We start from the raw sequence: 19,798 nt of genomic DNA on the forward strand, positions 1-19,798 counted from the left end.
GAGATTAATTGACATTTGTTTTGCCATGGTGCTGTTTATTTCCCCGTCTGCCCTCTCCACCGAACACTAAAGCCCAATCAGGAGTGTGTGCGACTGAAATGCCTCACCTCTTTCTTGAATTAATACAATTGATGGCTCTGCTTCTGTGCTGTTCAAATTGATACCGAATCGTTCATCCAAAGTGAAGAAGAGTGGTTTTTCCTCGGCTAACACACTCTTTGATGGTATCTCTTACCATCGTGCTTCGGTGCATCTGAGCGTTTCTTGCCTCCGGACGCAGTGGAGAGAAAAGAACACATCTTGCACAACTGACAGGGTTTATTCTTTTTACTGTCAGAGCTATTTGTAAAACAACTACTCTTTGATGACAATTCTTTGAATATTAACAATATGCACTTCCTTTTGTTTTTTTTGTCTTTGTCTGAAATCTCTACCAGCCGCTTTTCTGAGGTTTATGGATGTGGGTATTCATGCGGAGGCAACATTTTTTGGAGGGGGTGTGAGGTCTGACAAACATTTCTATAACATTACCTTCACAGTGACTCCCCATGCCCGCTCCTGGTCGAGTGCGGCTGGCCCTGCTGTTGCATGTTTGTGGCTTTCCGCAAAAATTCATTAGCAGGGGGAATCTGAAATGAAATGAATGTCTTTTTCTGCCTCATCAGTGAGATTTGAACTGAGCGCATGTTGGGTAAGCAGTGCTAAATGTATCAACATGCAAAGCATGAGCTCCCAGGCGCAGACTGTGTGATGTTTAGGACTGGGGTAGGCTTTTGTTTCCCTGCAAGCCATTTCATTTCTATTTCTGTGCCTGAAAAAAACAAGATTTTTTAAAAGGTCAGTCTAATTTTAGCCCTGTTTACTTGAAGTAAAGGGAGATGTGTGGCTTTACGCTCAAACACTCACAGAGACAATCAAAGCAGACATCTGACAGTTTACAGCTGTGGTTGCGTAGGGATTACAGTCAAGAGTGAATGGCAGGCACATGCTCACTCACTCTTTTCTTCTCTGTGTGAATGAAGCAGAGACGAAGAAGATTGAGAGTGTGCGTTTCTGGTGTGTACCTTGACGGAAAAAGGGTTGTGATTGTGCCGGCGTCTTTCTGTTCGCTACATTCACAGTGAAGACTGAAAGTTGTCAGATTGAAAAGTGGTGAGTCCCGGATTCACACAGGATCTTTGTAGACAAAGAAGGCGCATTTCCTGCTTTTTTGATGCATTGTGTCGTCCTCCTCACGCAAACCCATGTACACGGGCACACACACATTTGTCTTTCTACACTTCTGACAACCTCCACTGACAAGATTCACTCTTTAAATCCTAACCTAAACCCCTCTGTGTTCTTAATTCCACACTTTAATCCCCCTCCTAACCTAAAGTTATTCCTTATTCTGTCAGTAGGCCAGTTATTTGCCGTTTCCAGCCTTAAACTTCAAGACTTCATTTGCGTCATTGGTGTGAGGATTGTTTAATTTCTGTAATCCGTCTATCCATCATTTATATGCACTTATCCTGTTCAGGGTCACGGGGAGCGCAGGCTCGGCAAGAGCTGGGGTAAACTCAAGTGTAGGTAGTGTTAACGAACTGACCGAAGAGCCGGTTAATTAACCCGAGCCGTGTCACTGAACCGGGAGAATCGAGTGCCATACGTCAATGAATCGACTCACTCCTGTTTTTTTGTTGTTGCTTTTTTTTACCTCATTAGCGCCTCCACTGGAGTTGTGGTGGAATCTATCAGGAAATGTGCTACCTCGAGCAGCACAATTGGTCTGAAAGTGTGGTTGTAGTTTGGAGACCGCGCACCAGGCTACTGAACGAGACCAAAGGTAACCGTACAACCGGTCGAGTAATGTAATCAAGCAGGGTCTTGGTTCTCGGCCAGTTTGAGTTATTAATCAAGCCTTGTTTCTCGTCATCTTAGATCATCGAGTTCATAGAAATTCATAGGCCACATTCCCAATGGATATCGCATACAAATACACATCATGTTATCTTGGTTTATGTTAAGTTGAATGTTTGTTACATGGTAGGTAGGCTGTCACGAGGACACCGCGCACCAGGCTATTAACGAGACCATAACCGTGCCTAATGCAATAAACGGGTATCTAGGTTCTCGGCAAGTTAGAGTTATCCCCCCCTCACTGGGCACGCAAACCGGTGACCGAATCTATTAACTCAGTAGGCTATCCAACAACCGCCCGGGTTGAACTGATTTGCTCAAAAGAGGCGGTTGTCCCATCACTAGTAAGAAACACGAGAGAGAAAGTCATGAACATGTATATTTCCACTGGTTGCCACAGCAACACAAACTGTTCTAGTAGGCATGTCCATCGTGGCATCAAGGGTCAGTCAACACGGAAGAGCCGAGCTCCGTGGTTTTCGAGCACTCTCATTGGAATGAACGGGGCTTTGCATCAAACGCTGTTCCCTGTTCTCTTAATACACACGCATTGTTGGATTTGCGAGATCTCACAAATGAAACTCAAGATATCGCAAAACAAAGTCAAGATTTCATTTTTTTTTTCTTTTCCTTCATGTCACCTGCTCTGTAAATAATGTAAATGCCTCCAAAATGTTCATACATTTTATAGTACAGGTTACAAGACTGTAAAAAGCAAGAAAAAACAGGATAAAGGTTAAGGATAATGTCAAAATTGAACAGGAATCAACCAGCTGCAGAGATGGTGTATATTCTGCATAACTACCCACTGCTGCTGTTTAAATGACACGAGGAAACTATTTCAAGAAGTATCTGTTATCAGAATACATCATTTTTGTAACCATAAGTTCATTACATTACAAGTCACTGGAACTATTTGGATACCACCCAACTCTGTTTATTACCATATTCATGTGTTTTTATCCCTCAGACTGTCAGAATCTGACATTGTTCGATATCACCCTTGCAGTAAATGTTACTGCTGTTGACAGTTTTTCTCTCTCACCTTTACGCATGATTGCATAAAATTCCCACACACCATGAAAAGAAATGTGTTCCTCATGCTCCCAGCAACAATTCAGTGACTCACCTCCCATTTATGGAGCCTACATCCACCCTGATAGTACTACGGCCCAGTTTTACATATTAAACTCGCTCTGATTCTCTTCAGCTCTGCTGATCTGTATACTTTATTTGACGTATACAGACGAGCGTCAAGAATCATTCAACATTTGGAACACAATCACCGTTCCCACATTCAAAATGGAGGAGGGGAGCTGTGTGATACCGCTGAATCCTGATCAAGCCCCAATGCTAGGGATATGTTTTTGCTGCAGACCACACTGCCTGTTACCATGACAACAAACAGAAATTTCCCTTCATACACTTCACCCAAGTGCTTTTCAACACTGAAACCATTCTCCCCTCTCCTCGCTCCCCACTCCCTCGAAGTTACTACCTGCTTCTCTGCTCCCAGCATCCTCGGGAGTTTGGGGAATACACTTCAATTGATCTCCTGCAGACGAGCAGAGCCGGACCGATCACATGATTAATTCAGATGTCAGTGAGATCACTGCCTCGTTTCTTCTCTCTTTTCAAGACTCTGGTGGTGACTGAAACGCACAATCTGCAAACAGGATGAATTGAGCTGCTATTCACAAACGTGCCAAAGCAGCAATGTGCTCAGCGGTGACCCAGATGTGCGTCCACTTGGGCCCATAATGCATCACAGTCTGAAGAAGCTGCGTCTGGCCCATAGGCTGTATGGACAACGCGTCTCCACCTTCTCCCACTGTGCAAAAGTGAAGCCAAAATATCCCAAGTACAGTACTTCTTGTAATTTTGTCTGTGCAGTAGTTATCGGGCGGTGGAGCAGCGAGATCAAAGTCCTGCCCATACACCCGCCTGACCATCCGCGAGTCAATTCCAGCTGTCAATCATGACGTTTCCCCTCGTTTTTACATCATCAAATGACTAATAAAAATCAAACTATTTGGAAAAATGAACACTTGAACAAACATTAGCGTGATAACTATCTTTGGGGAAAAATGTATTTGACATGTTCTTTGACTTTTTAGTTTGGTCAATGTTTCATCCGCTAACATGGAGGGGGGCGGCATTTATGATCTGCACTGCATACAGCCACCAGGGGGCGATCGAGATGTCCACGAGTCTGCCCCTGGTCTGGCCTCCAGTGGAGGGATGAGCAGCTAGAAAAGGACACACTTAGTCACCTGTTTTGTTTCTTCCACCACTTGAGCAGAGAAAACACATTTCTTTTGGTCTCCAAACAAAAATAGACTCCACCTTACCTTGAAGACAGCGGGGATGATGGGCAGCGAGGATACATTTACATGTCGTGGGTGGTCTGCTGAGTGCAGATTCCAGCCCAGACCTGGGACTGTTTCGGACAATTTGACCCTTGATCCTCCACCCGTTCTCCCGCCATGTGAGTGTCAGAGATGAACAAAGTACCATTCAAACAGCATGCATACAGTATGTACCAAACGGTTCTTATTAAGCAATAAAAATGTCTGACACCATCAACTTTTTCAATGTTTGCAAGACAGTTGCGAGAAGTGAAGCACATTTGGATTGAATTCACACCTAGGACAGTCTTATCAGATTAAAAAAAACCTTATCCTGACAACTAAAACTGTGATTTCTTCTCACTGTTTGTGCTGAAAGATTTGAAGACTAACAAGCTGCTAAAGCCTCTTGACTTCAAAGCAGCTGTTGGGCTGCGAAATAAATCCAATGGAAATCACTGATAGTTTGATGTTAGTTGGTTGATTTGGCTTGTGCTGCGTGCTTCTTTCTCTAGCTCTCACTTCCGCTCACTTTTCCTGAGAATGGATCTTATACTGAGGTTTGTCAGAATGTTTGCATATACAGTACATGTCTGTCTATCTGTGTGTCCCTTATTTATCTATCTCTCAATTTCTGTCTCCATGAATTAACTCAGACATAGGTGAATATTACAGCGATGCTGTAAAATCTATCCTTGACAACACATCTATCCAACGTCATTGACTGTCAAATGTAATAAATTGAGAGTGAAAGGAGTGTGCCAGGGGAGTAAGTCCAAGGTCAGCGCCACTAGATCTAAGTGCAGAAGCTGGTAAATGTTCCCCTGGGGAGGTCCCTGGCCTGGGTCGTGCTGTATATGTCTGGCAGGAGGCCTACTGACATTTGAACATAAAAGAACAGTTTGTCTATAGCAGCGGGCACAATTGTGGCGGACAACTTTTCCATCCGCAGGCGTTGTTCGTGAAGGAGCGGAGCAGGTACCTTTGGAGATTTGGGCGATTGGGTTTCAGGGGCCGGCAGCACGCATACAGTACGGCGGCGTTGGGTTTCCTTGTAGAGGGGAAACGGTAAAAGCCAAATTCACTGGCATGAATGTATGAGCGCTGCCTCAGACCATGTGGCGAGATATTGTTCCCCGTCAGGTGTAGTCTTACACCTCTGAGTGATGAGGTATTTTCCTGGAAGACAGCAGCAGACACTGACAGAGGCAAGAGAAGCTGTGTGACGGTGCTGTGGCAGCACTGGCTTGTTTTTTTCTATTATCATATTAAGAATCTTGCTTTTTTATTTTGTTCAGCCCCAAATACACTTGAAACTATTTCAATCTTGATTCAAATTTAAAATTAAGTATGTGCTTTAAGTAACACTTCAATCACTTAACTCTGAATAAGCATCTGTTAACATAATCGGTCAAGACAATTGCACATAACAGAGATTATGATTGTTAGCGCAACACTCCCACATAAAAATTAAAGCCAATTTGCTATATTGTTGAGCTCCACCACTCATGGTCTAACGGCTTTTGCTCTAACAATTCTAAACGATACAAGTGTGGGAACACCGGTAACGAAGCAAGAACATGCATAAAATGAGAATTATGTTAATGCCTTTATTGCCCTGGTGCATGCTGGGAAGATTATTGTTATTATTATTATTATTATTATTATTATTATTATTATTATTATTATTATCATGCCTACCTCAACAACTCACACAACCCACTGGCAACATCATTTATAATCCAGATCAGAAATATTGCTTTTGTCAAACTATAACATTTTAAGCACAAGAATACGTCATTTTAGACTGTACTGATTACCAAATATTGATTACATATTTTATTATTAAAATAACAGAGAGAGAAAAGTGCCAAAAAGAAAGAGAAAATCCAAGAAGTACCAAATATTCAGCTGTTATCTCAGCCTGATTTATTTGTTCACATTCATAGTTTATGCAAGTAGGACCACAGGAGCGAAGCAGCCAATGGCACGTTCTGCATCGCTGCCTCTTCAGGTTCGCTCACAATGACGAAGCAGTCATCTGAATGAGGTGGTCTGGGTGTGTGGCAAACATTTAGTGCTTGTCAGTGTTTGTCATTGCTTTGTGTGTGTGTGTGTGTGTGCGCACATGCTCCTGTGATTGTGTAGGATAGACTTTGTGTATGTTGTGTTGTTTTTGCAGAGAAGGCTGTAAAGGGTGAGCTACTATACTGTATGTGTGTACTTTCTTCACCGTGACCTGATACCAGAGTCATACATCGACCTTTTGGTGTCACCATCATGCACAACAAACTCCTTTTTAGTTTCTCAAAGGTTTGTGGAGCATTACAAATAATAAATAATGATTACTATTTGTATGTCGAGGTTTTGTTGATGGTGAACCGGTTACATCCTTGCAGGACTTTGTGAGTTTTGCAGCGAGGAGGCAAAGCACAACCCGGCTGCTGTGTGTCCATCACCAGCTTGATGGATAAACGTGTGTTTGTCCATGAGTCATGTAATTGCACCACCACAGACCCATTTGAAATATTTAAACACTGTCGAACGTGAACGGCTCGGGCGTCAAGTTTCAAAAGCTAGCGCCGTAAAAAGGCCACTGTGGATGAGAAGGTTCTGTCACGGTGAAACTCGGCCCCCGCCGACTGAGCTGATTCTGTCTGAGGGACACAAGCGACGCACAATAACACGTCCCAAGAGTTCAGCAAACGTCAAACAAGACTGTAAGCCACGAGCACATGACAAATAAGCATACATTACAGTGAGAAGGGAGATGCCATTGTAGTAATGGCCTTCAAACCAGATTTATGTTTGACAGCGAAAGCTACGTCCAAGTCATCTGCTGTTCACATCTTACAAAAGAAGCACATCTTATTACACTTGTTTTCAGAATTTTTATTGAATATATTATATTTTTCTTTAATCAACATTGCACATATTCCATTTTCAATCACATCTCATATTGCTGTCTACAAAATGTTATGAATGTAGAAAATACAGAAATTGGAAGATTTACCAAAAAGAAATGAGAGAGAGAGAGAGAGAGAGAGAGAGAGAGAGAAAGAGAGAAACGCCCTCAGGAAAATAATAAAAACATACCTTGGGTTAGGATGCATTTTTCTCAAAACAAAGCATCATGCAGAATAAAAGCAAGGCTGGCCAAAAACTCCCATGGATATTTCTCAACACCTGAACTGTGGAGATATTTTACATGTTCATTAATAGTTACTGTCAGCTTTCCTTTGCTGACCGGTAATGATTACTCTCCTTTTATCAGAGTGAAATCAACAGTTTGACTATTAGGCATACACAAACGTGAAGCAGTACCCCCGCCGCCTCCGCCATCCTTCCCAAAACAATAATGATGTGGTCGCCGTTATTGTCGACTACCCACACTGCATCTGTACAGCACAGCAGCAGTTCAGCGCATCTCTGCTGGCTGCATGTAGATCGTTTACCTCTCTGCAGGAGAGTATGGTGAGAATCATCATGACTAATGTAGATATACTGGATTATAACCATGTGACGGTTGGCCTTGGCTGACCGAACTGCAACAGCATGCATAGACACCTGATTATTATGGATTTAAACCCCGTCTTTGTCCTGTCAAATTCACATCTTAATATTCTTCGTTTGTATGTTTTATCTTTGTTTGTGCACTTCATTCATCAAGCTCTCATGGACTAATGTTCAGAAACTACAACAAAATGATCTAAAGACAGATTGAAGAATCAGAGACATCGCATATATATATATATATATATATAAAAACAAAAAAAGGCCATTTGCTTATTGTATGACAGACAGTCAAAATTGTACATGCTAATGATCCTTGGTCTTGACATTTGGAGGCTTGTTGAGAGGAAATGTGCCATGCCCCACAACGATCTGCTGCGGTTACCACGTGCCACCATAGTAATCGGTCTATACAGGCTAAAGTACTGTGCTTTCCAAAAAAGAGCATGTGCCTCTTCAAGACTGTCTGCAGGTTATTAAATAATACAATTTCAGCAGCCCTGAAACCTCATCCCGCTTCAGTTAAAGAAGACACATGAAAATAAACAAAAACAATCAAATAAATTAAGCAAACCTCCTCACCCGAAGTGCAACATAATAGAATGTGCTGCAAACACATAAAACACCGTCAAAAGTTTAGTATTTGTTGTGTTTTCTGTATTTGGGTGTTTCCGCTGTATTGACGAATTTGTAAAAATGTTTTTGATTTGCTTTTCTTTTTTTTTTTCTTTGCTTTTTTTGTTTGCATGTGTTTTCTTATGTTGAAGTGCATTGAGCACTCAGGGCGTTGAACTTTTTAAAATCCAAAAAGGTAATGATGAAACATTACGTTGCCATTTCACAGATCACGGCACATTTGTCACACAGCATGAGGAGATCCCATAATGTGCTAAAATTCCTGTTGTTCCACTAGGGCTGCAGCTGAAGATTGTTTTTATATTGATTAATCTGCCAAATATTTAGATGATTCATTGTTTTGGCGGTAAAATGTCAGAAAATATGTGTCTACTTTTCTTTTAATTCCCCACAGTCATTGGAAATTCAGATTGCTTGTTTTATTCAAATAACAGTTCACATTTGAGAGGCTGGAACCAGAGAAGGTTTGACTGAAACCATCATCAAAATAATTGGCAATTAATTCCCTGTCTATCAAAGTTTTTCCATCCACAAGCAAAGAGATATCACTTTGATTTCACTTGCTGCAAAGCTCATATTTGAATAGCTTGATGTACGAGGGATGGTGTAATTAGGAGTGTATTCACATTTCCCGGCAGCAGCCGCGAGAAGCAGTCCTGAAACAGGCAGAGGATGCTTTGCTCAAAGAAACTTTGCCAGCACTGAACTCACTGTGTGTGTGTGTGCATTCCAACCACCCCCTACACTGCAGTTTAATAGGTAGAAATGCTAATTCCCTTCTAGCGATTAGCACTTGAAGCAAATAATTCCTCTTCTTGATTTAGCTCAACATGGTCACCTCACTGCTTTAAAACACTATGAGCCAGGAAATGAAAGTTGGTCCAAAATAACAAAGTTAAGTATGGGTAATATTGAAGATAACGAAGGTTTTTATCATTTAATCAATATCATAATCCTCAAAGGAAGTGGCATCTTCTAATTATTACTTAAATGACTGTTAGAAGTAGTGACCACTGAGTATTTCTCAGATCCAGGGCTGTGTGGTAACCCTGTTATCAACTCAGTCATTTGAGCGATATGCGATATAGATTAGCTGTATCTACCAAGGCCTTTTAACACATGCAAATGATTTCTGCAAAGCATTTATTTCTCTCGTACGTGCGACAATTTCCTTAATACAAATGTGACCACCAAGCCAAGTGTAATCATTGCATTTTTCACCAAAGACCTCATACTGTTCTGCAGACAACAACCTCCTTAATCTCATCAGTCACATAATATCCAGCGAGAGTACTAAACAAATACAAACTGCGTCACTGGGTTGCAGTGCTCCTCATAAGCCACCTTGTTTATAAGGAGATTAAGACATAAAACGGGTTCCCGGTGTTATCCAACACTGTGGATGTTACAGTAAACACTTTAGTTTTTATCCTCAGACTAATGCATTACCTCTCTGGATGTATGTGTCCGTAGTGCGTAACATTAAACTGCGCTGCGTGTGTTCAATGCTAAGATATTGGGTTTAGTCAGTTTTTTTTTAAAGTGAGATTTTTTTTTAAACCAAATTCAATACACTAACAATTAACTCAGATGTGTCAATAGTAGTTTCAGTATCTACATATCCATCCTGATCACTATGGCAAAAGCAGTCGGTGTTGCCAGATTGGGCGGTCTTCTGTATAGTTTGGCTACTTAATATTTGATTGGGCAGATAACAAATTGTTTTGGGCAGCTTGTAATTTGTGATTCCCGCACTATCTTTCTCTCCTTCCACCCCCGCCTACTTGTGCTCGTCCAAAGAAAAAAAGCACAACACACTGGCTAGTAGTATGCAGCTAAGACGCATGGGTAACGTTAGCTTACCGGTAGCCGGCAGCTTGGCTTTTCTAGACACCATGGCCTCTGCCAGAGATGACAGAGAAACAACAAAGCTTAAAAAATCCTCCTGCTTGCCTGAAGTCACCAGTGTGACAACATTTGGCTTCCCTATGAGTGAGGTATGTAAACAAACAACGAAGGTAAAGGTAAAGCACGTGGGCTCCGGTGGGACTCCATGGTGCTTTCAGGTGCACCTTGTTACACTATTGGTGCATTCAAACTCACACTATTGTTGCAAAGTACCCTTTTGCCATCTAGCGGCTCTCATTGTGTCATCGTCATCCCTGTTAATCTACTATTGTATTATTTTCCAGTGAATCTTGAGAAGCGTCCTCTGGGTGGTAGGTTAAGGATTGCAATGCACTGAGTTTAGTAGACTCGGCTCGACACCCAACAACTGATGACAGATGATCAATAAAATACAACATTTCCGTTTAATACAAGTAGGTTGAAACCTTTTTTCCTATTCAAGTTATTATCCAGTTATAGCGCTGAGATAAATGACCTGTAAAAGCTTAAAGACGTTCTTATGATAATATTTTAACATTCAATCACTACTTTTTTTTCATAATTCTAACCCTGTTTTGGGTGGTTTGGGGTTCTCCTAATTGTACAAATAAAGCAGATAATGTTGAAGCTTCATCCCAGCACCTTTTTTTTTATATACAGCATATGGCAATTAAAAATGGGAGGAGATTTATGAAGATTGAGCAGGCTTTACAATCCAATGGGGCTGTTTTAGGTTAAATCTGGTAACACTGAAAGTAGAATAAAATGTACTACATCACTAAATTGCACTGGGTTGTTTTGCATGGCTTTAGATCTATGGTCAGTTCTAGTTGTTTTCTAGAATAAATCCATTGCTATTGATTCCTAGTTGCTCTGTTATAAGCACAGAGGATTTTGAGTCTCAGTCGTTCAGGCCTCAGAAATATACATGAGCTTCAACCGAAAAGCGGTTTCTCACAATATGCACACAGAGCTAGCCCTTCCTAAATCAATTCCAAACAAGTGTTTTCTTTTAAATGAGTTCAGTTATTCTGTCCAGTAGCTGTGACAGACTTTTTTTTGCTCATGTTTAGGAATATTTAAAATGTAGCCCTGGTGAGTTTTCCAGCTCGGAGATGATCCTAATGTCAAAAACGTTCTCTCGCCCTGTTTTGCATGTGTCCCCACACAACTGTTAACCATTCTAACAGCTCATTGGCTGTGCTGAATCACAACAGCATCACAAAAGTTATTACTGCAGGTATATCTAGCAGCACCAAGTCAAACTATTTGATTTGTTGTTTAGTCTCATGTGGATATTTTCCCACTAATCCTTGCCCACTCAGAATATGACCTCTTGATAAATATCCGTGTGGATTATTTATTTACTTTTTATTCAGAGTCTCATTTAGCTCACACACGAGGATAAAATTATTTTTCTTCCTGTAATATTCAATCTGCCTCAAAATCAGCCCATAGACCTTCATTATCTTCTTGCTTCATACAGTACAGCACACTGCCCTTGTATGGGTCACTACTTACCTCCTGATGAAAGCAGATGTAAGTGAAGTGGAATTTAACATAATTGCAGCCTCAAACCAAATACATCATTTTAATTCTTAGATTGAGGAAATGGATTAGAGACTGTCCAGTTAAACAGATTTCTCCTTCGGTGCTTGTTTGTTCTGCTTTATTGGATGTGTGAGCCTCGAGGATCAATCAGGCGGATCCTGTTCTTGTTCTCTTCAGTAACCTGTGGGCATATATTACTCTTCGGCTTAGTGTCTTTATGGTGCTTTGTGATAACACCCCGAGCTGTAGCTGAACATGTCACTAGATGGATTAATTTGGCTCTCAGTATTGTTGCAGTGAAGCATCTGCCCCTGTTGCCTGTTGGTTTTGTAGTAGCTACATCTCAGATCTTTATGTGAGCCAACATTCAGGCTGGCGCCTCTGTTACCAAGTCAAAACTTCAGGTCAGAAATGAGGCCTCTGGCTGGCCGAGCCCCGAGTACAAGAACAGCTTGTGCTTTGAGGCTCATAATCTGACAAGATTAGTGTAATAAAATTGCTTCTGTTCTTTACAGACGGGTTCTATTTTTATTTAATTTACCTCTAAAATGAATAGTTCTACATTTTGGGAAATGCACTTTTCTCCTTTTTTTTTTTTGCAGAAAGTTGGCTATGTCTGTAACGTAGCTACAGCCAGGAGCTTCTTAGCTTAGCATAAAGACTGGAAATGGGAGGGAAACACCTAGCCTGGCTCTGTCCAATGGTAAGAAAATCTGCTGTATGTCTGGCTTGTTTAATTCTTACAAAAACCAAATTATGACAACAACAAGGTGTGGTTTTACCAGGGGCAAGTCTTTTTGACACCCTGGGGTTCCTGGTTAACCAACAGATACACCCCAACTTGGTCCAAATGCTGATACAAAAACAAAGGAATTAATGTGATCAGCTTAAGACATTGATATGATAAGCATAGATATATATATGTGTCTTTGTGCTAAGCTAACTGGTTGCTGGCTGTAGCTTAATATTTATTTTACCCACACACATGTGGTATCAATCTTTTCATCTTACTAAAGCAAACGTTTATTTCCCAAGCTATATTTTAGCCTTAAAAGTTCAATTTAATTTGAACTCTATTACTCCTAAAGGAGACATATCATGCTCCTTTTTCAGGTTCATACTTGTATTTAGGTTTTCTACTAGAACATGTTTATGTTCCAATGTCTGTCTGCTCCATTTTAGTGCCTGTCTCTTTAAGGCCCCCTCTGCTCTGATTAGCTTGTGAGAAAAATAGGGCGCAGCCTTTCCAAATGTAGTTCTCAAGCCCGTGGGTGGAGATACTCAGACAAAGGGGGGGGGGGGGGGGGGGGGGTGTATTCTATTAAGCCTGCATGTGAAGGTGAGCCACATCTGAATGGCTTGTTGAATCCCATGTTTTCAAATCGAGCCCACATAAAAGTGACTGGATTTTCATATTCCACAGTTTGGGGATTGGTTGACACTCCAGATATTCAGATGTATGCATAAGCACTGAAAAAGTGAGTTTTTCTTAATATTTCCTGCTATAATAAAAGTTTTTTGTTAATGCAGCTTATTAATTCTTCCTTATAATTTTATAAAGAAGCAGTACTAAGTCTACATTATTGGCCAAAATGTGTTTGTTTTGCTTTCCCTTTTATGGTTTTTCTATTGGACTAAAATGACTAATACTTCATTTTTACATTAACTTGGATTTCAGAGATTTGTTCTCCAAACAAATCTTTAACTGACAGATACAGCCTGATATTATAATCCACTGTGAGTCATACTTTTTTCTTTTCTTTCTTACTTTATTTATTGTTACAACTTGCCGATTTGTTTTTTTTCCGAGAGTATTCTGCTATTCCTGTTTTACTACGCAGAAACGAAAAATGTACTTTGTGTCTTCTCCTTCCCAATAAAAACATCCTCCCCATAATGATTTCCAAAGTAAACAATTGACATCTATTTGAAAACTCTTGTGGCTATTTTGTGGTTACAAGTTTTTTTTCGGACACTAAGGAAACATCTGGAACATTCAGTAAACAGCTTGTCTGAGGAATACTATTGAGATACACATTTCTGGAAAAAGAGCAAGAAGGTGAACTTTGGATTTTCTTTCGGAGTCGAGGAAGCAGACACTAAGATGAAGACATCACATTTAAGTGCCGTTATAGTATGTAATGGATGTTTTTTGATGAGAAATATAGGTAAATAAAATACTGCCTTCAGTAAAATATGTGAAATAACTTCTCCTACTACTACTTCCAAAAACCAAAACAAAACTGGCAAATTCTAATAATTTCATTCACAGCCAACATCGCAGGTCAAAGAGAGGTAACCAAACCCAATGCTTCTGTGGCAAAGCTGCACAAACATCAGCAACCTCTTGTTGTAGTATGCCAAATGGATGAGTAGACAGATTTTTTGTGTGCAGTATGCAGAAGAAGAAAACAGAAAAACAGCAAAAACGATGAAGAATGTTGGAGCAGCATTTGCAACGATATGAGGAACATGATTGTATCAGCGAGGACAAACCAAACACAGAGGATTATGGGTGATGGGCAACACGTCTTAGGACACAACAGTATAAATGTCTGCTATTTACATATTTTCCTATTCAGTGTGCATCTATATCACAACATTTTCCAGAAGTCCACAACATACAATAAATTCAGGGTTTCACCTTTGGTTATGTAATTATCAAGGCTAGGTTTAAAAAAATATATAACACACGTCCATGTTACTTTTGCATACAGTTAAAGTGAAAACATATCAACAAAGCAGCTGGTCAGCTCTAAATTTGCATCTGAGACAAAAACCTAAGGTATTTCATCTTCACGGCGAGTTTCACCCTGCTGTTTTTCTGCGGTAGAAAGTGAGTGTGGCAGATATTTATGATGGTGTTTATGTGCCTGACATCTTTGCTTTAGTGTATGTGGATCTTAATGTAAGAGGGTGTTCTTCTGATGTATTTTAGTGTGTTGCATTGAGCCAGTATATATATATATATATATATATATATATATATATATATATATATATATTTCATATCTCTCCCCTAACCCTCTATACAGTCTCCCCCAACCCTCCATACACTTTCTAAATGAGGGTTTTTATGTGTTATGACACAATGTGAATTAAGAGTTTGTCGCAAGCATTTGAGTGAGCAACTCAGGCCAGCCTTGTTTGGTTGACTTTATGAAACAAGATAAAAAATATATTAAGTCGAACTGCTGACTGCACATAAGCAGAGAGCAAACTCACCATTTAGTAACCAATGACACCTACGAAGCCGACCCAACTAAAACATTATGTCGACGTTACAACCAAACATTGTCTCTATCATATTAAAATATTCACATCTGTTCCTTACAAGACACTTTTTTTTCACATGTAAAGAAAACATCTTTGAACTATAAGTCTCTTAGTTTCATCACTTCATACATCTGTATATGTGTATTATTAAGGCATTCATTTTCGGCCACGACTTACTCATTTGCCAATTCCAGTCTCAACCCTTGAGGGTTTGTTTACTGATGTCACGCAGCAGCTCTCGTCCCCGCCTGTTCAAGTCCCGAGTCCTGTCCAGTTGTTGCTTTTGAGTTTCCGCTCGTGGTGGCGATGACCAGTCACAATGTTTTGCTTGTGCGCTGCAATTTCCAGAGTTGTGGGGGATACTTCCTCTCCTTGTAACTGGCAGCGCTGAAACAGAGACAGAAACAGGAAACGGATGCAAGTCTATCATCATTCTTGAGAAAAGGGCACCCTGAAGATTGGAGCAATTTTAATCCAAACGCCAGACTGATACTGTGCATATTTTCCTTTCCCACCCAGAGGTTGGGCAAGATGCTTCAAACTTAAGATAATCATCAGGGTCATTAAGCAGCAACTCCCTCTGAAGCACCTAGAGAGGGCATTGGTATGAGGTTTGTTATACACAGTATAATACAGGTTTTAGTTACATGAAAATATTGTTCCAATATTTACCCCTTAACATACAGTTTCCCCTTCTGTTTCACCCTTAAGTAGCTCAAAGGTTGTTAAAATCATCCTATTTTCTATCATATTCATCTATTTTCTTCATCTATCTTCTTTAAGCTCTTTATTGATGATATATGTTTATTACAGAGTGAAATATTCAAGCCAAAGGTTCCTTGATTACATGCCTGCACCATCCCGTCAATTGTAAATATTCCAGATGTCTAAGCGCTTGTATTGTAGCACTGAACACTCTTTGTTGTTTGTTTTGGTAATTACAATTGTTGATGACTTCTACCAATGTAACCGTCTTAAAGTAAGTCAAATTAGACAAAGTGACTGTGTAATGTAATCATTTCAGACATATTTGATGGCTTTGGGATCTCCACCAGAATCACAATGAGGCTCTGTTGATTCAAACAAAGTTGTAATGAAGAGTCTACTGGTGGGCAGCGGGGCTTAATAGTAATGTCAATTCACAACACAACTTTATTTATCCCTGTAAAGGCAATGGTATCAGTCAGGTTGTCAACAAATACATAATACACAGGAGAAGAAAAAAAAAAAAGCAATGTTAATCCCACCATGAAAATAACTAAAATCCTATACACTTGGAAACTATATGTAGAATGTGTAATAAATACATTATGTTATCAATATCTAAATATGCCAAAAACATACAAAGTCATGAAGCCATAGAAAAGCATAGACAATGACCTATGAAGAACAGAAGATGGATGGCAGAAGGGATAATACACTTAAAATCAGTTTCTTTTAGCGCAACAGAACAACCACGATCCTTCCATACCTTTTATTTCTGTAACCATAACGACAGAGGCACCCTATCCTTAACAAATTCATTTTAACCCAAACCACAATGATTCACTAAATTTAACCAAGTTCTTCTTGTGCCTAGGCCCGAAACTTTAAGTCTATAACCACAGTATTGTCTCATCATAAGACATCATCGCCATTTTTCAACAGTGATTTGTAAAGTTTTTTGGAAAGCACAGATATTGGGCGTCAGATCAGAAGAGGACTTGTTTTGATGTCCCGAAGGCAGCAATAACAATTTACTTGTAACATTTTAATACGCTCAGCCATCTCCTTTTATGATTTAGAAGATCACAAGGAAATGTTCATAGAACAAACCGGCCTCGCAAATCTACATAAAATATATACAAAAAGTGGGCCGTAAAACTTACATCAAATTGTAAGTAATTTAATAACTGTTACAATCACTGCTATAAAGGTGAGTGATATTTGGGTAAATACAAATCAGCAGCATATGTGCACTCCAAGCAGATGCAGTGGGCAAAGCCTGGGAAACCATGGCCATCTCCTCCAAACACAGGCAAACTGCATGTGCACGTCTTCAAAAGGAAGAAACAGAAGGCAAACTGCACTAACAAAGAGAAATCAAATCAACACAAAAGAAAGTTGCTGCTTGGTAGCATTGATTCGGCCTGATATAACCCTCCTCTGTAGCTGTGTTTGTAGCTCTGATTTAGCTTAAATTTAAATTCCTTCTTCACAAAGTGTTTGCTATTCTGGCATCCACTCAGTAGGACAAAACATAGCACAGTATAACTGTTCTGTGCCATCACTATTTATGCTTATTAAGATGCAGACTATTAGAGACAAGCGTCCTCTTTAAACAGAGCAGCTGTTGTATAATTCTCCACCTCAGTAATTTGAGGATTTCCACAAAGTCTCCCAGGAGTTGGAGAAATTCTGTCTGCAATCATAGCTGCAGCAGGCACAAGGCAATTAGAACTAACATACTGAGTGTATCTATTCCCTTATTAAGACTGTACAGCTAAACCTGTGGTTGTTTGCATTGCAATACTCTGTAGAATACCCTGTACCTGTAATGATAAAAGGGACAAATACACAATCCAATATTCAAGTCAGTATAAGCACTAATACAGAGCGTTAGAGGGATTTAAATTACTGAAGTGCAGCCATGAGGTGAATTCATGTGAGATGTGAGGATATCCGTGATATTATTCAGTGTCCGTGACCTCAGGCTTATTTAATGCTGAGGCTTAAATGCCACTCTGAGAACATAAAAGAAATTTGGTTAGAATAGAGCACAGTGGTCCTTTTTTTCAGGTGTTTGGGTTGACGTGAAAGCAGATCCCGTGTGTGTACAGTTTAAAGTGGGCAACCTACAGCTGTAGGGAAACATATCACACCAAAACACACACTGAATGAAATGCTTCTTGATACGCTCGTGCTGCTGCCACATGAGGACAGGTGACCCATGCTGGGATCTCTGCTGAGGTTCAAAGTGAAGTGTATAAACACCACACTCGTTTTCTGAGTAGATATATTTAATTTTAATTTAGTTGACATTCTCATTCTCTATTTCAGAATTGTTCATACTGTTAATACTGTTCATATTGTAATATAATAACATAATACTATGTATTCCAGCACCCTTTGCACTATTCTCCACAATTAAAATAATAACTATCATAATTTACTCCTGCATACTTTGCACTCTTCATTGCACTATTGCCTCAACCTGTCTATATTTTTTCTGTTTAGAGTGTGTATGTATTAGTGTGTATATATTTGTCTTATTTTGTTTTGTGGTTTCTGTTGAATGTGTAAGCACATTGTGAGCAATGATGATCCAATGCAAAATTCCTCGTACGTGTCCTCATACCTGGCAAATAAAGCTGATTCTGATTAAGCTTCATTATCTCCTAATGAGAGGCTGTAATATTAGAGGGAGTCATATGTTGTCGTTGTTGCAACGAGTTCACTGAAGATGAATAATGGGAAAAGAGCGAGGACTCAGCCCCATGAGTTTCAGAAATGGTTGTCAAACTGTTGCAACTGTTTTAATATAACCACATTAATTGTCCTTTGTAATAATAGCCCTTTCAGTGACAGCTAAAATATTTTAAAATGGTCATTATCTGTAAGAATGAACAATCTCACATCGGGATTTAAGTCTAAAGTTCGATGCCGCAGCAGGAAGTGGTGTGCTCTTTATGTAGCGAGGCATAGAGTAAAGTAAAGTTGGGGGTGGTGGATGGATGTTATTGTGTCTGTCACAGTTTGCGTACTGTCACAGACCTGCACTCAATGTTTACTCAATTTCTATCAAACATAACCCGGATCTTTCCCTAACCTTCAAGCGTTTCAGCTGTCCAACATGACTATACCTTAAAGAGGAACTGAACTGGAATTTTAATTCTGGTGATATAACAGATGTATTTTATTTCTTCTCACTGGTACTATTATTAAAATGGGTGAATTTGTTAAAAGGGATAAAATGGCAAGTTGAAAGTGTTGTTTTTGTAACATGGGCGCCGCCATGTTGGAATTCCACAATCTACTACGTCACTGGCATGGTAAGCTACTCCGTGGCTAACTAGCAATAGCAGCGCAGCCATAGGAACAGCATACAAAGAGTCGGAGGCTAGCAGACATATGGCTTGGGAAACGGAAAGAAAGACGACTAAGGGGGTCATAATGTATTGCCCCTGGCTGCAGTAAGGACCTGTATAGGGCTAAGGCAGCTGGGGTTACGACCCATTTCCACAGGCTACCTTTGACAAGGAAAAAACAGTCCTCAAGTCATGGCTAGCAGCTAGCTGCCTTAAAACGGGCTAGCCCTCCGACAGCCCCTGGATTTCCAGTCTGGAGCATTTTTTAGCGACAGACTATTTGGAAAGCTGTGCTTCTGATACAACAGCGTCACTGTAGAGGTTAAGTCCAACAGACTGAAACCTGAGGCCTGCAGTCTCCAGTTCAGGGCAGACCGATAACCCACCGGCTAGTAACACCCCCGATGCTACCTGCCGCAGAAAGGGCGCTGAAACGCTCACGGCAGGCAGAGGACAGAGAGGTAGTTAGCGGTATGTTTACCGGTTGTCAGCTTACTCTGAAGTCTACTAGGCAAAGGGCTGGGTGTAACGTTGTTGTCACATACACAAAACACGAACATATTCACTTACAAAAATAAAGCCCAACGTGTCGGCTTCATAGCGTTCAACAAAACAGAGACT

General features: G+C 40.2%; 1 protein-coding gene across 1 annotated transcript in view; it reads right to left on the bottom strand.

Annotated features, from left to right (window-relative positions):
- Nucleotides 1–7,127: 7,127 nt before the first annotated feature.
- kcna4 (potassium voltage-gated channel, shaker-related subfamily, member 4) overlaps nucleotides 7,128–19,798 on the bottom strand; it is a 72,180-nt gene continuing 59,509 nt past the window's right edge. Inside the window, exons 3-4 of the mRNA XM_032513311.1 lie at nucleotides 9,108–15,497; nucleotides 7,128–9,071 (exon numbers count right to left, since the gene is read on the bottom strand). The gene's annotated coding sequence lies outside the window, so the exon portion shown is untranslated. The remainder of the gene's footprint in view (nucleotides 9,072–9,107; nucleotides 15,498–19,798) is intronic.

This window comes from Etheostoma spectabile, chromosome 1, assembly GCF_008692095.1.
Source record: "Etheostoma spectabile isolate EspeVRDwgs_2016 chromosome 1, UIUC_Espe_1.0, whole genome shotgun sequence".
Taxonomy (NCBI): Eukaryota; Metazoa; Chordata; class Actinopteri; order Perciformes; family Percidae; genus Etheostoma; species Etheostoma spectabile.